At 52.8% G+C, this 13,365-nt stretch overlaps 1 protein-coding gene across 2 annotated transcripts in view; it reads right to left on the reverse strand.

The window, feature by feature from the left end:
* Nucleotides 1–13,365, reverse strand: part of TCF20 (transcription factor 20) — a 203,313-nt gene that overhangs the window by 35,713 nt on the left and 154,235 nt on the right. The window lies entirely within an intron of this gene.

Genomic DNA, 13,365 nt, shown 5'->3' on the forward strand with positions numbered 1-13,365 from the left:
TCTACAAGATGTTCTTCCCCTTGACTCTATTTATTGCCATTGTTCTTGTCTGTCTGCCTCCCCCGATTAGACTGTAAGCCCGTCAAACGGCAGGGACTGCCTATCTGTTGCCGACTTGTTCATTCCAAGCGCTTAGTACAGTGCTCTGCACATGGTAAGCGCTCAATAAATACTATTGAATGAATGAATGAAGTGGCAGAGGAGGGATTATAACCCACGACCTGTGACTCCTAAACCCGGGTTCTTTCCACTGAGCCACGCTGCTTCTCTATCTACCCCAGGGCTTAGTACGGTGCCCGGCACATAGTAAACGCTTAACAAATACCACAATTATTATTATTACCGGTAGATCCGGGGTCTCGTGGAGCTGAAAGGGGAGGGTGGTGCAAGCAAGGGGGAAGGAGTTGGGAAGCGTATCGTACTCTCCCACTCGTTTAGTACAGTGCTCCGCACACGGTGAGTGTTCAATACCATTGATCGATTTCCCCATCGATGTCAACCGGGCACGTCTTTACATCACAGCTAGTAAAACCCAGGCTTTGGGGCATCCCTAAGCCTTCCTTTCCTCTTTCCCCATTCTCTTCCGCATCGTCCTGACTTGCTCCCTTTATTCATCCCCTCCCCACTTAACCCCCGGCATTTATGTCCATATCTGTCATTTATTTGTTTCTATTAATGTTGGTCTCCTCCTCTAGACTTGAAGCTCGCTGCGGGCAGGGAACGTGTCTGTTGTTATAATGTACTCTCCCAAGCACTCAGACGGCGCTCTGCTTGGAGAAAGCCTTCAATAAATACGACGGATTGACCGAATGAATGGAAAAGAAAGACGGAGCCCCACTGACCACAGGAAGGGGCCAGATCCTGGAGGGAGGCCTACTCCAGAAAAATCAGCCCGGGCTAATAAAGGGGGCAGAAAAACCACAGGCCTTTTGACAGCCAAGGGTAGACTTGCATAGATTATCACCTCATAAAGCCACCTCTGCCATACCCTGCCAGCAAACTGAGGAAAGCTTTAATTCGGGTTACTTAATGAGGTGATAATGGGTTGAAGGGGGAAAAAAACGAAGGAAAAACCCCCCAAAAGTGTCACGCACTTATAGGCATTACTGCGCTGCATTGTTTCATACAGACAACACACACGCTGTCTGCTTTCCTCCCCACACCGATCAGCTGAAAGGACAGGAGGGCCGGGATGGAGTCCGATTTTGCCACCAGCAAAACTTCTGCCGCGGACCCTGACGGTTGGCTTGGGTCTAAGTTGAGGGTCACTAGAACGCGGGGGGCGGCTGGGTTCCCCCAAGTCCTCGTGCCTTGATCCACCCCAAGGCCTGCACAAAACCCCTTCTTGGGCCACCGCTCTGCAATTATGTTGGTATTTAAGCGCTTACTTTGTGCCGAGCACTGTTCTAAGCGCTGGGGGAGATAATAATGTTGGTATTTGTTAAGCGCTTACTATGTGCCGAGCACTGTTCTAAGCACTGGGGAGATACAAGGTAAGCAGGTTGTCCCACGTGAGGCTCACAGTTAATCCCCATTTTACAGGTGAGGTAACTGAGGCACAGAGAAGTTAAGTGACTTGCCCACAGTCACACAGCTGACAAGTGGCAGAGCTGGGATTCGAACTCACGACCTCTGACTCCCAAGCCCGTGCTCTTTCCACTAAGCCACGCTGCTTCAGGATAATCAGGTTGTCCCGTGAGGCTCCCGGTCTTCGTCCCCATTTTCCAGATGAGGGAACTGAGGCCCAGAGAAGTGAAGTGACTTGCCCAAAATCACACAGCTGACAAGTGGCGGAGCCGGGATTAGAACCCACGGCCTCTGATTCCCAAGCCCGGGCTTTTTCCACTGAGCCACGCTGCTTCTCTTTACTGGGGGAAGGCTGTGCCCCCAATTCCTCAGAGTTATATGGAAAAACCATGCTCTGGCAGAATGGACTAGCTCTTAACTGTTTATATTCATTCAATCATATTTATTGAGCGCTTACTGTGTGCAGAGCACTGCACTCATCCCTACCTCCCCCTTTGGTCTGCGAGCTTGCTGTGGGCAGGGAATGTGTCCGTTTATTGATATACTGTAATAATAATAATAATGTTGGTACTTGTTCAGAGCTTACTATGTGCACAACACTGTTCCAAGTGCTGGGGGAGATACAGGATAATCAGGTTGTCCCACATGGGGCTCACAGTCATTCATTCAATAGTATTTATTGAGCGCTTACTATGTGCAGAGCACTGTACTAAGCGCTTGGAATGAACAAGTCGGCAACAGATAGAGACGGTCCCCGCCGTCCGACGGGCTCACGGTCCGATCGGGGGAGACGGACGGACGAGAACGATGGCGATAGATAGAGTCGAGGGGAAGAACATCTCGTAAAAACCGACGGCGACTAAATAGAATCGAGGCGATGTACATTTCATTAACAAAATAAATAGGGTAAAGAAAATATATACAGTTGAGCGGACGAGTACAGTGCCGAGGGGATGGGAAGGGAGAGGGGGAGGAACAGAGGGAGATGGGGGGAAAAGAGGGTTAAGCTGCGGAGAGGTGGAGGGGGGGTGGTAGAGGGAGTAGAGGGAGAAGAGGAGCTCAGTCTGGGAAGGCCTCTCGGAGGAGGTGAGTTTTAAGTAGGGTTTCGAAGAGGGGAAGAGAATCAGTTTGGCGGAGGCGAGGAGGGAGGGCGTTCCGGGACCGCGGGAGGACGCGGCCCGGGGGTCGACGGCGGGACGGGCGAGACCGGGGGACGGCGAGGAGGCGGGCGGCGGAGGAGCGGAGCGGGCGGGGTGGGCGGTAGAAAGAGAGAAGGGAGGAGAGGTAGGAAGGGGCGAGGTGACGGAGAGCCTCGAAGCCTAGAGTGAGGAGTTTTTATTCGGAGCGGAGGTCGATAGGCAACCACTGGAGTTGTTTAAGAAGGGGAGCGACAGGCCCAGATCGTTTCTGCGGGAAGACGAGCCGGGCGGCGGAGTGAAGAATAGACCGGAGCGGGGCGAGAGAGGAGGAAGGGAGGTCGGAGAGAAGGCCGACACGGTAGTCTAGCCGGGATATAACGAGAGCCCGTAGCGGTACGGTAGCCGTTTGGGTGGAGAGGAGAGGGCGGATCTTGGCGATATTGTAGAGGTGAAACCGCTTGATCCCCATTTTACAGATGAGGGAACTGAGGCACAGAGAAGTGAAGTGACTTTCCCACAGTCACACAGCTGACAAGTGGCACTCTCCCAGGTGCTTAGTACAGTGCTTTGCACATAGTAACGCTCAATAAATATGACTAAATGACTAGCTCTCCCCTGGGCTCAGTCCATTCCCTCCCACATGAACTTCTCCACCTCTAGACCGTAAGCTCATTGTGGGCAAGGGACATGTTAACCAACTCTTATTCTATACTCTCCTAAGCGCTTAGTATAGTGCTCTGCACACAGTAAGTGCTCAAAAAATACAACTGATTGATTGATAGTACTTTTGGGGCCCGGTCAGCATTTTTCTCCCACCTACCTAATTCGGGAGATTCATATCTGGGATCGGAGAAAACTGAAGCAGCATTAAAGAACAGTTTCACGGTTCCATCTCCATCAGTGGTATTTGTTGAGCGTTTACTGTGTGCGGAGCGCTGTGCTAAGCACCTGGAAGAGGATGGTATAACAGAGTTGGTAGACTGACCTGACAAGGAGCCAACGAGGCCGAGGGGAGGTAGCCTGGTCCGCAGCTAAGAGGTGAACAGAAGAGATGGCAGGCGAGGACGGGCAAGATCCCAGAGCTCGGTGCCCAAGCCAAGAGGAAGGAGAAGCTCTGTGGCTACATAGAAGCAGCGTGGCTCAATAGAAAGAGCCCGGGCTTGGGAGTCAGAGGTCATGGGTTTGAATCCCGGCTCTGCCGCTTGTCAGCCGTGTGACTGTGGGCAAGTCACTTCACTTCTCTGGGCCTCAGTTCCCTCATCTGGAAAATGGGGATGAAGACTGTGAGCCTCACTTGGGACAACCTGATTACCCTGTATCTACCCCAGCACTTAGAACAGTGCTCTGCACATAGTAAGCACTTAACAAATACCAACATTATTATTATTATTACCGAGTCCAAAGCAAGGAAAAATGGTGACCGACCAAGGCGGTAGAAAACTCTGAAGGGCCAGAATAAGGATCAGGGAGATGAGAGTTGGCCTCTTCCTGCCCACAAGGAGCTTCCAGTCTAGTGATTTGAGCGTCCCTGAAGAGATGGTCCCCTTTTTAGGCTGAAACAACCTCTTGGTAGTGAAATGGCAGGACCTCTTTCTTCTCGTCCTTCCGAACCCCCAGAGAAATGTCTTTTGGGGCTTTACCTTCAGGACTTTCATTGGTTCTTGGGGTACTTCCTTCAGGGCTCTCATTCGACCTTGGACTTCTACGTGGGTTTGAGCTTCAAGCCTCACTTGAGCCCTATTCCCTTGGTCTAAATCACAGCCCCAACTGTTCTTAAATAATAATAATAATAATAATAATGTTGGCATTTGTTAAGCGCTTGCTAGGTGCCGAGCACTGCTCTAAGCGCTGGGGTAGATACGGGGTAATCAGGTTGTCCCACGTGAGGCTCACGGTCGTAATCCCCATTTTACAGATGAGGTAACAGGCACCGAGGAGTGAAGTGACTTGCCCAAAGTCACACAGCTGACAGGTGGCGGAGCCGCGATTAGAACCCATGACCTCGGACTCCTAAGCCCGCGCTCTTTCCACTGAGCCACGCTGCTCCTCTTAAACTATCCCTGTCTGGAGCTGCCCCTGCTGACTAGGACTGAGTGCTTTAAAAATGTTGCCTTCCCCTCTAGACTGTAAACTCTACTTTACACGTCAGCCAATCCTGCTGCACCGGACTCTCCCAACCGCTCAGCACAGTGTCCTGCAGACAGTCAGCACCCTATAAATACCATCCATCGACTGAACGATCGATGGTGTTGCTTACGTTATGTCACGGGGAATCACTCTATGCCTGAAATCACTCCCCCACCTAATACTCTTCCCTTTCTAAATCCTCCTTCCCCATCTCTCTCAGATCCTATTTTAAAACACAAGCGTGGAGGACGGGAATCAGATCCAAACTCTGTAGGGCCTAGAGTTCTGTACAATTCAGATGGTAGAGGTGAAGTGTCAGGTTTTAAAAAGCTCACATTTCCAAAGTGTGCTCTCTTTTCTTGGAAGATCTTTCAAAATTCAGCCAAACTACGGATCGTGTGGAGAAAAGGTTTGAGGTCTAAGTTTCCACCGTGAGGGGAGGGGGGGAAGAAATCGACATTAGATATATTTTCTCTCTCACATTTCTCCTTTCTGTTGGAAGATGGGTGTTGACAATTTTATTTCCCAAACGTAGGGCCATAACTCAAAAAACAGATGCTCGCCTAGAAGTCTCCCTACCTTTCACGATAATGACATCTAGAAGGTGTCCTCTGGCAAAGAGCTGAAGTCTGCTAGCTCCGCTGTTCCTCCCAGCTTGGCCTCAGTCTTTCCAGCAGTGAGGACTTTTGGCTTATATAACGGCCCTCTCCATAAATGTCCTTTTTGTCTAATAATAAGAGTTGTGCTATTTACTAAGGGCTTGCTACGTGCCGCCAGGCACTGTACCTAGTGTAATATTGGGCTCTCGGCAAGTGCTCAGTACAGCGGTCTGCAACAGTAAGCGCTCAATACATACGACTGACGGAGCCAACGAGGCCGAGAGGAGGTAGCCTGGTCTGGAGCGAAAAGGTTTATTTTGTTTAATGAGATGTACATCACCCTGATTCTATTTAGTTGCCATTGTTTTTATGAGATGTTCTTCCCCTTGACTCTATTTGTTGCCACTGTTCTCGTCTGCCCGTCTCCCCCGATTAGACAGTAAGCCCGTCAAACGGCAGGGACCGTCTCTATCTGTTGCCGACTTGTTCATCCCAAGCGCTTAGTACAGTGCTCTGCACATAGTAAGCGCTCAATAAATACTACTGAATGAATGAATGAATGGAAGAGATCGACCTCTGGCAGGCGAGGACGATCCCAGAGCTCGGTGCCCAAGCCAGGAGGAAGGAGAAGCTCTGTGGCTACCGAGCCCAAAGCAAAGAAAAATGGTGACCGAGGCGGCGGAAAATGCTCAAGGGCCAGAATAAGGAGCAGGGAGATGAGCAAGAGGGAAAATGCAATAACTGGGAACGTTTGCTTTTAACTAATAGCTGCTCGAACTAAAAATGGTGCAGCACGGGGGTAGATAGAAGCAGCAGCATGGCGTAGTGAGAAGCAGCATGGTGTAGTGGATGGAAAACAGGACTGGGAGTCAGAGGTCACGGGTTCTAATCCCGGCTCCGCCACCTGTGTGCTGGGTAACCTAGGGCAAGCCACTTAACTTCTCTGTGCCTGAGTTGCCTCATCTGTAAAATGGGGATTAAAACTGTGAGCCCCATGGGGGACAACCTGATTACCCTATATCTACCCCAGTGCTTAGAACAGTGCTTGGCAGAAGTGCTTAACACTGTTATTATTATTACAGGAAGGTCGGACTCAGTCCCCGCCCCGCTTGGGACTCACGGTCTGAGTATGCTCGTTGCGGACAGGGAATGTGTTGGTTTATTATATAGCACTCTCCCAAGCACTTAGTACAGTGCTCTGCACACGGTAAAGCCCCCGATAAATATGCCTGAATGAAAGGGAGAGACATTTTTTAATCCCCATTTTACAGAGGAGGAAACTGAGGTACATAAACTAGCTAGGGTCAGAGTGTAGGGTCAGTAGAAGAGAGAAGACGAAGAAGCTGGCTGGGCCACGTTTCAGTTCTCATTCACCGTCTCTAACACAGAAAGGCGATCGATAACTCAATTACAGAGGGGATGTGAAAAAAAAAAGCGCAAGGGACGACTAAGCTAGGAAGTGCAAGCCCAAGCTCATAAATCAAGACTTTTAAGGCCCCGGATTACTTTGCGATTCAGATTCCTAGCGACTTCTGGTATGAGATCACGCTTCGGGCTCCCTCCAAAGAGAAGGGGCATCTCGGTTTGTGGTTGCCTCGGTGCCCAGAAGGAAGACGTGGCACCGTGCTGCCGGGCGACGACCCAATCCCGTTTCTCCTTTCAGAGTTCTTGACTAAAACTAACTCCGACGGCCTCTACTAAGCCTGGGAGGGCAAAGGCAACACGAAGACATTTCACGATCACTCCAGATCTCGGGCAAGAGTCTCCACGAGAATTACTGGGGAAAATTTGGGGTTCGCGTGCCAAAGCTGCTTCCTTGCCTGGCTAATCAACCAACCGATGGTACTTAGAGAGCGAGACCTGGGTGCAGGGCACTGTATTAAGTGTTACGGGGAGGGGTGCTGCAGGTAGTCCGAGGTGGCTAACAACGGGGCAGGTGTCGGGGGAGGCCCGGCCTAGTGGATGGAGCTCAGACCCGGGAGTCAGAAGAACCCGGGTTCTAATCTCGCGTCCAACAGGTGCCCGCTGTGTGACCCTGGCTAAGTCTCTTCACTTCCCTGGGCCTTCGTTACCTCGTCTGTAAAATGGGGATAACTACTGTGAGTCCCTCAGAGAGAAGCAGCGTGGCTCAGTGGAAAGAGCCCGGGCTTGAGAGTCAGAGGTCGTGGCTCCCAATCCCGGCTCTGCCACTTGTCAGCCGTGTGACTTACGTCATTTAACTTCTCTGTGCCTCAATTCCTTCATCTGTAAAATGGGGATTAAGACTGTGAACCTGATTTCCTTGTTTCTTGGCACAGAGTAAGCGCTTAACAAATACCGTAATTATTATTATAGAGGATGTGGAGTGGGTCCAACCTGATTAGCTTGTGTGTGCCCCAGCGCTTAGTACGCTGCCCAACACAGGGTAAGCGCTTAATAAAAACCACAATTAGTGTTGTTGTTATTAGGGGAGCTGAGACCACAAAGAAACGAGAAAGAGAGAGAAAACACAGCATCATTCCCATCCTAGCCCGGTGGAACAGGTATTTCTTCTAGAAGACTCCAGGACAGTAAACACAGAGCTGTGATCCTTCCAAAAATTTACCTCTCTCGGTTCTGACTGGATTTTCTAAATCTCTCTGGTGGCCACAAGGCCAAAACCACCACTGCAACAGTCCTATCTACTGGCATAATAATAATGACGGTATTTGTTAAGCTCTTACTATGTGCCAAGCACTGTTCTGGGCGCTGGGAAAGACACAGGATAATCAGGATGTCCCATGTGGGGGCTCACACTTTTAATCCCCATTTTACAGATGAGGTAACTGAGACACAGAGAAGTGACTTGCCCAAGATCACACAGCTGACAGGTGGCGGAGCTGGGGTTATAATGTTGGTATCTGTTAAGCGCTTACTATGTGCAGAGCACTGTTCTAAACGTTGGGGGAGATACAGGGTCATCAGGTCGTCCCACGTGAGGCTCACAGTTAATCCCCATTTTACAGATGAGGTAACTGAGGCACAGAGAAGTTAAGTGACTTGCCCACAGTCACCCCGCTGACAAGTGGCAGAGCCGGGATTAGAACCCGTGACCTCTGACTCCTAAGCCCGGGCTCTTTCCACTGAGCCGCGCTGCTTCTCTAGTGTCCTCTCTAAAACACCACATCCCACCAGAACCAGACTTTAATCACCACAGTCTCAAAACCTCCGGTTTCCTCCGGTCGAGAGATTATTGAAAGCGTAATAATAACAATGATAATCGTGGTATTTGTTCAGCGCTTACTATGTGCCAGGCACTGTATTAAGCGCTCGGGTGGATCGAAGCAAAGCAGGTTGGACACAGTCAGTCCCTGGCCCACGTGGGGCTGCCTCCATCCCCATTTTACAGATGAGGGAATCGGGGCACAGAAATGAAGTGACTTGCCCAGGGCCACACAGCAGATGAGTGACGGAGACGGGATTAGAACCCAGGACCTTCTGACTCCCAGGCCCGGGCTCTAGCCACGACGTCACGCTGCTCTCTAAGAGAAGACGAGACCAAAAGGCAGATTGGAAAAGGGAGGTGGAAGGGAAGTGCTGTGCCCAGAGTCGGCTCTCAGTAAATTCTTTTTATGATGATGAGGGGAAAAGGAGGGGGAAATTAACTTAAATCATCTTAAGTTCATATGACAAACTTGAATTTCAGTGATTTTTTTTTTCCCCCACCGTTAATGGTTAGCGCTCTCCAGAGTACTTCATTATCCTCATAATCACTTCGTCTATAGAGCACCTGAAAGACGCAGAATCTATCGGCGGACATATGGATGTAATTACTGTAGTACTGGGGCCGGGCTCGACCGCGAATGACAAAGAGTTGGGCTCCGAACAACCGGGAAGCCGGGACGCGCGAGATTAAAATTAAAAAAATAAATAAATAAAAAATAAAAATAAAGACGGAAGACAAAATGACGGCAGAGAAACACGCAGGCGAGAAGCCAAGAAGCAGAGCGCATAAAGGCTTGTGTGCGTCCCCGCTAATATACGTTCCCCGGGTACTCGATAACGCAAACTGATGACAGGGTCGGAGAGGGGAGGAGAGGGAGACAAATGGGAGTTTAGACTAGGAGCGAGAAGGCCAGACAGAAGGAAGAGAAAAGAAAAGCATCCTAGCGGGAGGGCCTTCTTGTCAGCGAGACAGGACCTGATCTCTCGAAAGGCTACAGTGTTAATATCGGGAAGGGATCGGAACAAATTCAGCTGAATTCTAGTAGTACAGTCCGCCTCTGGCTCTACCTCCTCTCCGCTTACCCCCGCGGGCACTAGGTCGTAAATCCCCCCGAACTCTAAGTGCCTGGAGGGCAGGGATCATGCCTACCAACTCTACCGTACTCTCCCAGGCGCTTAGCGCAGTGCTCTGCACGTAGCAAACGCTCGCCAAACACCACGGGCCGACTGACTGAAAGGCCTAAGGACCCCTTTTCTTTCACCGATAAGGAGCCCTTGAATCCACCCCACGGTCCTCCTCTTAATCGCCCTGTCGAGCAAGGCACGTCGGTAGAACGTATTAATATTCCCGTGGCCGGAGGTTGTTTTTTTTTAATGCCATTTGTTAAAGCAGGTCCCCGAGAGGCTGCTCCTGCCGGACACCCAGGTCTGTAGCTCCTAGCTACATATCTGTTTAGCGGTCACTATAGTACTAACAATAATGCTGGTATTTGTTAAGTGCTTACTATGTGCAGAGCACCGTTCTAAGCGCTGGGAGAGATGCGGGGTCATCAGGTTGTCCCATGTGAGGCTCACAGTCTTAATGCCCATTTAACAGATGAGGTCACTGAGGCACAGAGAAGTGAAGTGATTGTGCCCGCAGTTCACACAGCTGACATGCGGCAGAGCCGGGATTCGAACCCATGACCTCGGACTCCCAAGCCCGGGCTCTTTCCACCGCTTCTCCGTATGTAAGATGACCCCAGGAAAACATTCTTTCCATTCTCTAGGCCGAGGGAGACCTCAAGACAACCCGACCAGATCCGGAGGAGCCGCTAACATGAGATTATGGAGCAGCTCATCGGGCGGAATGCCTTCACCTCAAATATTTGAAAAACGGGAGCTGGAGCTCCAACGGGCCCCAGCTCCAACGAGCCCCACCTCTGATCAGAGCGGGGAGGGTCCAATTACATTGAGGACGGGCTGCCGGCAGGGACGAGCGGCCCCTGGAAGATGATACTCATTGATGACGGGCTCGAATCCCGGCTCCGCCACTTGTCGGCTTTGTGACTGCGGGAAAGTCACTTCACTTCTCTGGGCCTCAGTTACCTTATAATAATAATGATAACGTTGGTATTTGTTCAGCGCTTACTATGGGCAGAGCACCGTTCTAAGCGCTGGGGGAGATACAGGGTCATCGGGTCGTCCCACGTGAGGCTCACAGTTAATCCCCATTTTACAGATGAGGTAACTGAGGCACAGAGAAGTTAAGTGACTCGCCCACAGTCACACAGATGACGAGTGGCAGAGCCGGGAGTCGAACCCATGACCTCTGACTCCGAAGCCCGAGCTCTTTCCACTGAGCCACGCTGCTTCCCTGTCTGTAAAATGGGGACGAAGACTGTGGGCCTCACGTGGGACCACCTGATGACCCTGTATCTCCCCCAGCGCTTAGAACGGTGCTCTGCACATAGTAAGCGCCTAACAGATAGCAACATTATTGTTACGACATTTGCTAAGCGCATACTATGTGCCGAGCACCGTACTAAGCACGGGCACCGTCGACGCCAACCGACCGGCTGTTTAAGCGTTTCAAATCGTCTTCTCCAGCACCTGAAGACAACGGGGTGGGGGGAAAACGGTCCGAACCCAAAGCGAGGGACTCCGCGCGCCACACTGCGGCGTTAGGGAGAGCCAAGGACGGATGCCGCCGAGGCTTAGGATACACCTGAGTCCATCGCCTCTGGCAAGAATCGCCCGACGGCTCGCAGGGATCCGTTTAGCAGCGCCTTACGTCGGAAGCAGGTTGCCAAGCCCAGCGAGGGTAAAAATGAAAACCCAGCCAGAGAGAAATATGAGGAGGTTGCCGGGAGCGAACGCCCATTTGAGATCATCGGGGGAAAGGGTCCAGGAATTCGCGAGGGTGACGGGGGGCCGGGGTGGGGGGTCAGCCCTGTTCGACCCCCGGGGAGCGTAGGGTGACGCGCCCCCTTCCCCACACACTGTCGGCCGGGTGTAACCGGGTCGGTCGATCGTATTTATTGAGCGCTTACTGTGTGCAGAGCACTGTACTAAGCAGTTGGGAGAGCACTATATAATAATAAACACACTCCCTGCCCATAATGAGTCTAGAGGGAGAAACAGCCACGAACAGAAATAATTAAATGACAGATAGGGACATAAATGCAGTGGGGCTGGGAAGGGAAAAAGGGAGCGAGTCAGGGTGATGTAGAAGGGAGTGGGAGAAAAGGAAGGCTTAGTAAGGGAAGGCCTCTCGGAGAAGATTTGCCTGCAACAAGACTTTGAGGGGGAAAGGGGTTCCCCGGGCCCATCTCTCCGCCCGGGTTCAGGGGTGGGAAGAGGTCGGGGGCTGGGGAGAGACCCCCCGGCCAGAACCGGGATCAGCCCGCCCAACGTCTAAAGCGGCGGTTCCCGAGCCGGGCCGTTTCAGACGCCGGAGTCTGCCGGGGGCCTCGAGGGCCGGCGGCCGAGGGGCGGCAACGCCAACGCCGTCCGGGGCCGAGGCGGGCGAAGCCGAGGGCCGACTCTCAAGGGGGGGGGAGATCCATCCGCAGTTCCGAAAGAAAGGCGGGGGGAAAGTCGTCATCACTCTGGACAAAAACCACCTCAGGGGGGTTCTCTTCTTAGAAGCATTCGTTCGATCATATTTACCGCACGCTTACTGTGCGAAAAACACTGCAGTAAGCGCTTGGGAGGGTACCGTAACCGTCAGCAGATACATTTCCTGCCCACAGCGAGCTTACCGTCTAGAGGGAGGGGATCACCCAGCCACGATCTGCACACATTCTCTATTTCGATCAGTGGTATTTATCGAGCGCTTCCCGGGTGCGGAGCACTGTACTAAGCGCTTGGAGAGTGCAAAAAGAATGAGCAGAAACGTTCCCCGCTCTCAAGGGGCTGACGGCCCGGAGGGGGCTTCCACCTCTTCCGACCCCCCTCACTCGAAGCCGGGGAGGCGTGGGGGGCTACGGGGTGCCCCCCGCGGGGATCCGCTTCCCTCCTCCCAGGCATCGGGGGCTCTGTCCGACGACCCGTGACCTGAAGTTTGCCGGGGCGGGGGGGGGGGGGCGGACTGGCTAGGACCGGGAGTCCCACGTGGGACGGGGACTCGTGGCCCAACTGATTAACTCCGTATCTTCTCCAGTGTTTAGAACGGGGCTTGACCTCGTCGTCGTCATCATCATTCCTGCTACCATCACCACGGGCCCGGCTTTCGGCTCCCCGGGGCCCGCGGGAGCTCAAAAGGCCGCGGCCCGCCAGGGAAGGCAAGCTGCCTGTCCCGGATGGGATCGCCCGCGGGAAACCTCCTTTAAAAAGCTACTCCCTCCAGGAAGCACGCCCTGCTCACTCCCCGCCACCCCCACTCCCGGGGAGCCCTGTTGATCGAAAAGGCCTACTTCCCTCGCCATCGTTTCTACCTGGTCTCTTATCCTGCCTGCAATTCGGAGCCGCTTCCCAGGTTTTTCAGTTCGAGGACAGAGACTGTGCCGCCACTTCACGCTCTCCAGCTCCTGCGGCACCCCGGTGCTCCCGGGGAGGACGGGCTTCCCGCGCTTCCTAAGCGCGGGGCCCCTTAAGCCGTCGGTGTCATCGATACCCGCTACTCCTTCGGCGTCCTCCCCACCCCCGGGTAGGCGGGAGCGGAGGGTGAGAGCCGATCCCCGGGGTGACCGCTCGCTGGCCCCCGTCCCCTTCGGGGACCGCGAAGGGGGGCTGGGAGGGGCGCCACTTCACCCCCCCAGCGCCCTGGGATTTCCGCTCCGGAGCGGCGACCGACTTCCGAGGGGAGA

Source organism: Ornithorhynchus anatinus, chromosome 14 (genome assembly GCF_004115215.2).
Source record: "Ornithorhynchus anatinus isolate Pmale09 chromosome 14, mOrnAna1.pri.v4, whole genome shotgun sequence".
In the NCBI taxonomy this organism is placed as follows: Eukaryota; Metazoa; Chordata; class Mammalia; order Monotremata; family Ornithorhynchidae; genus Ornithorhynchus; species Ornithorhynchus anatinus.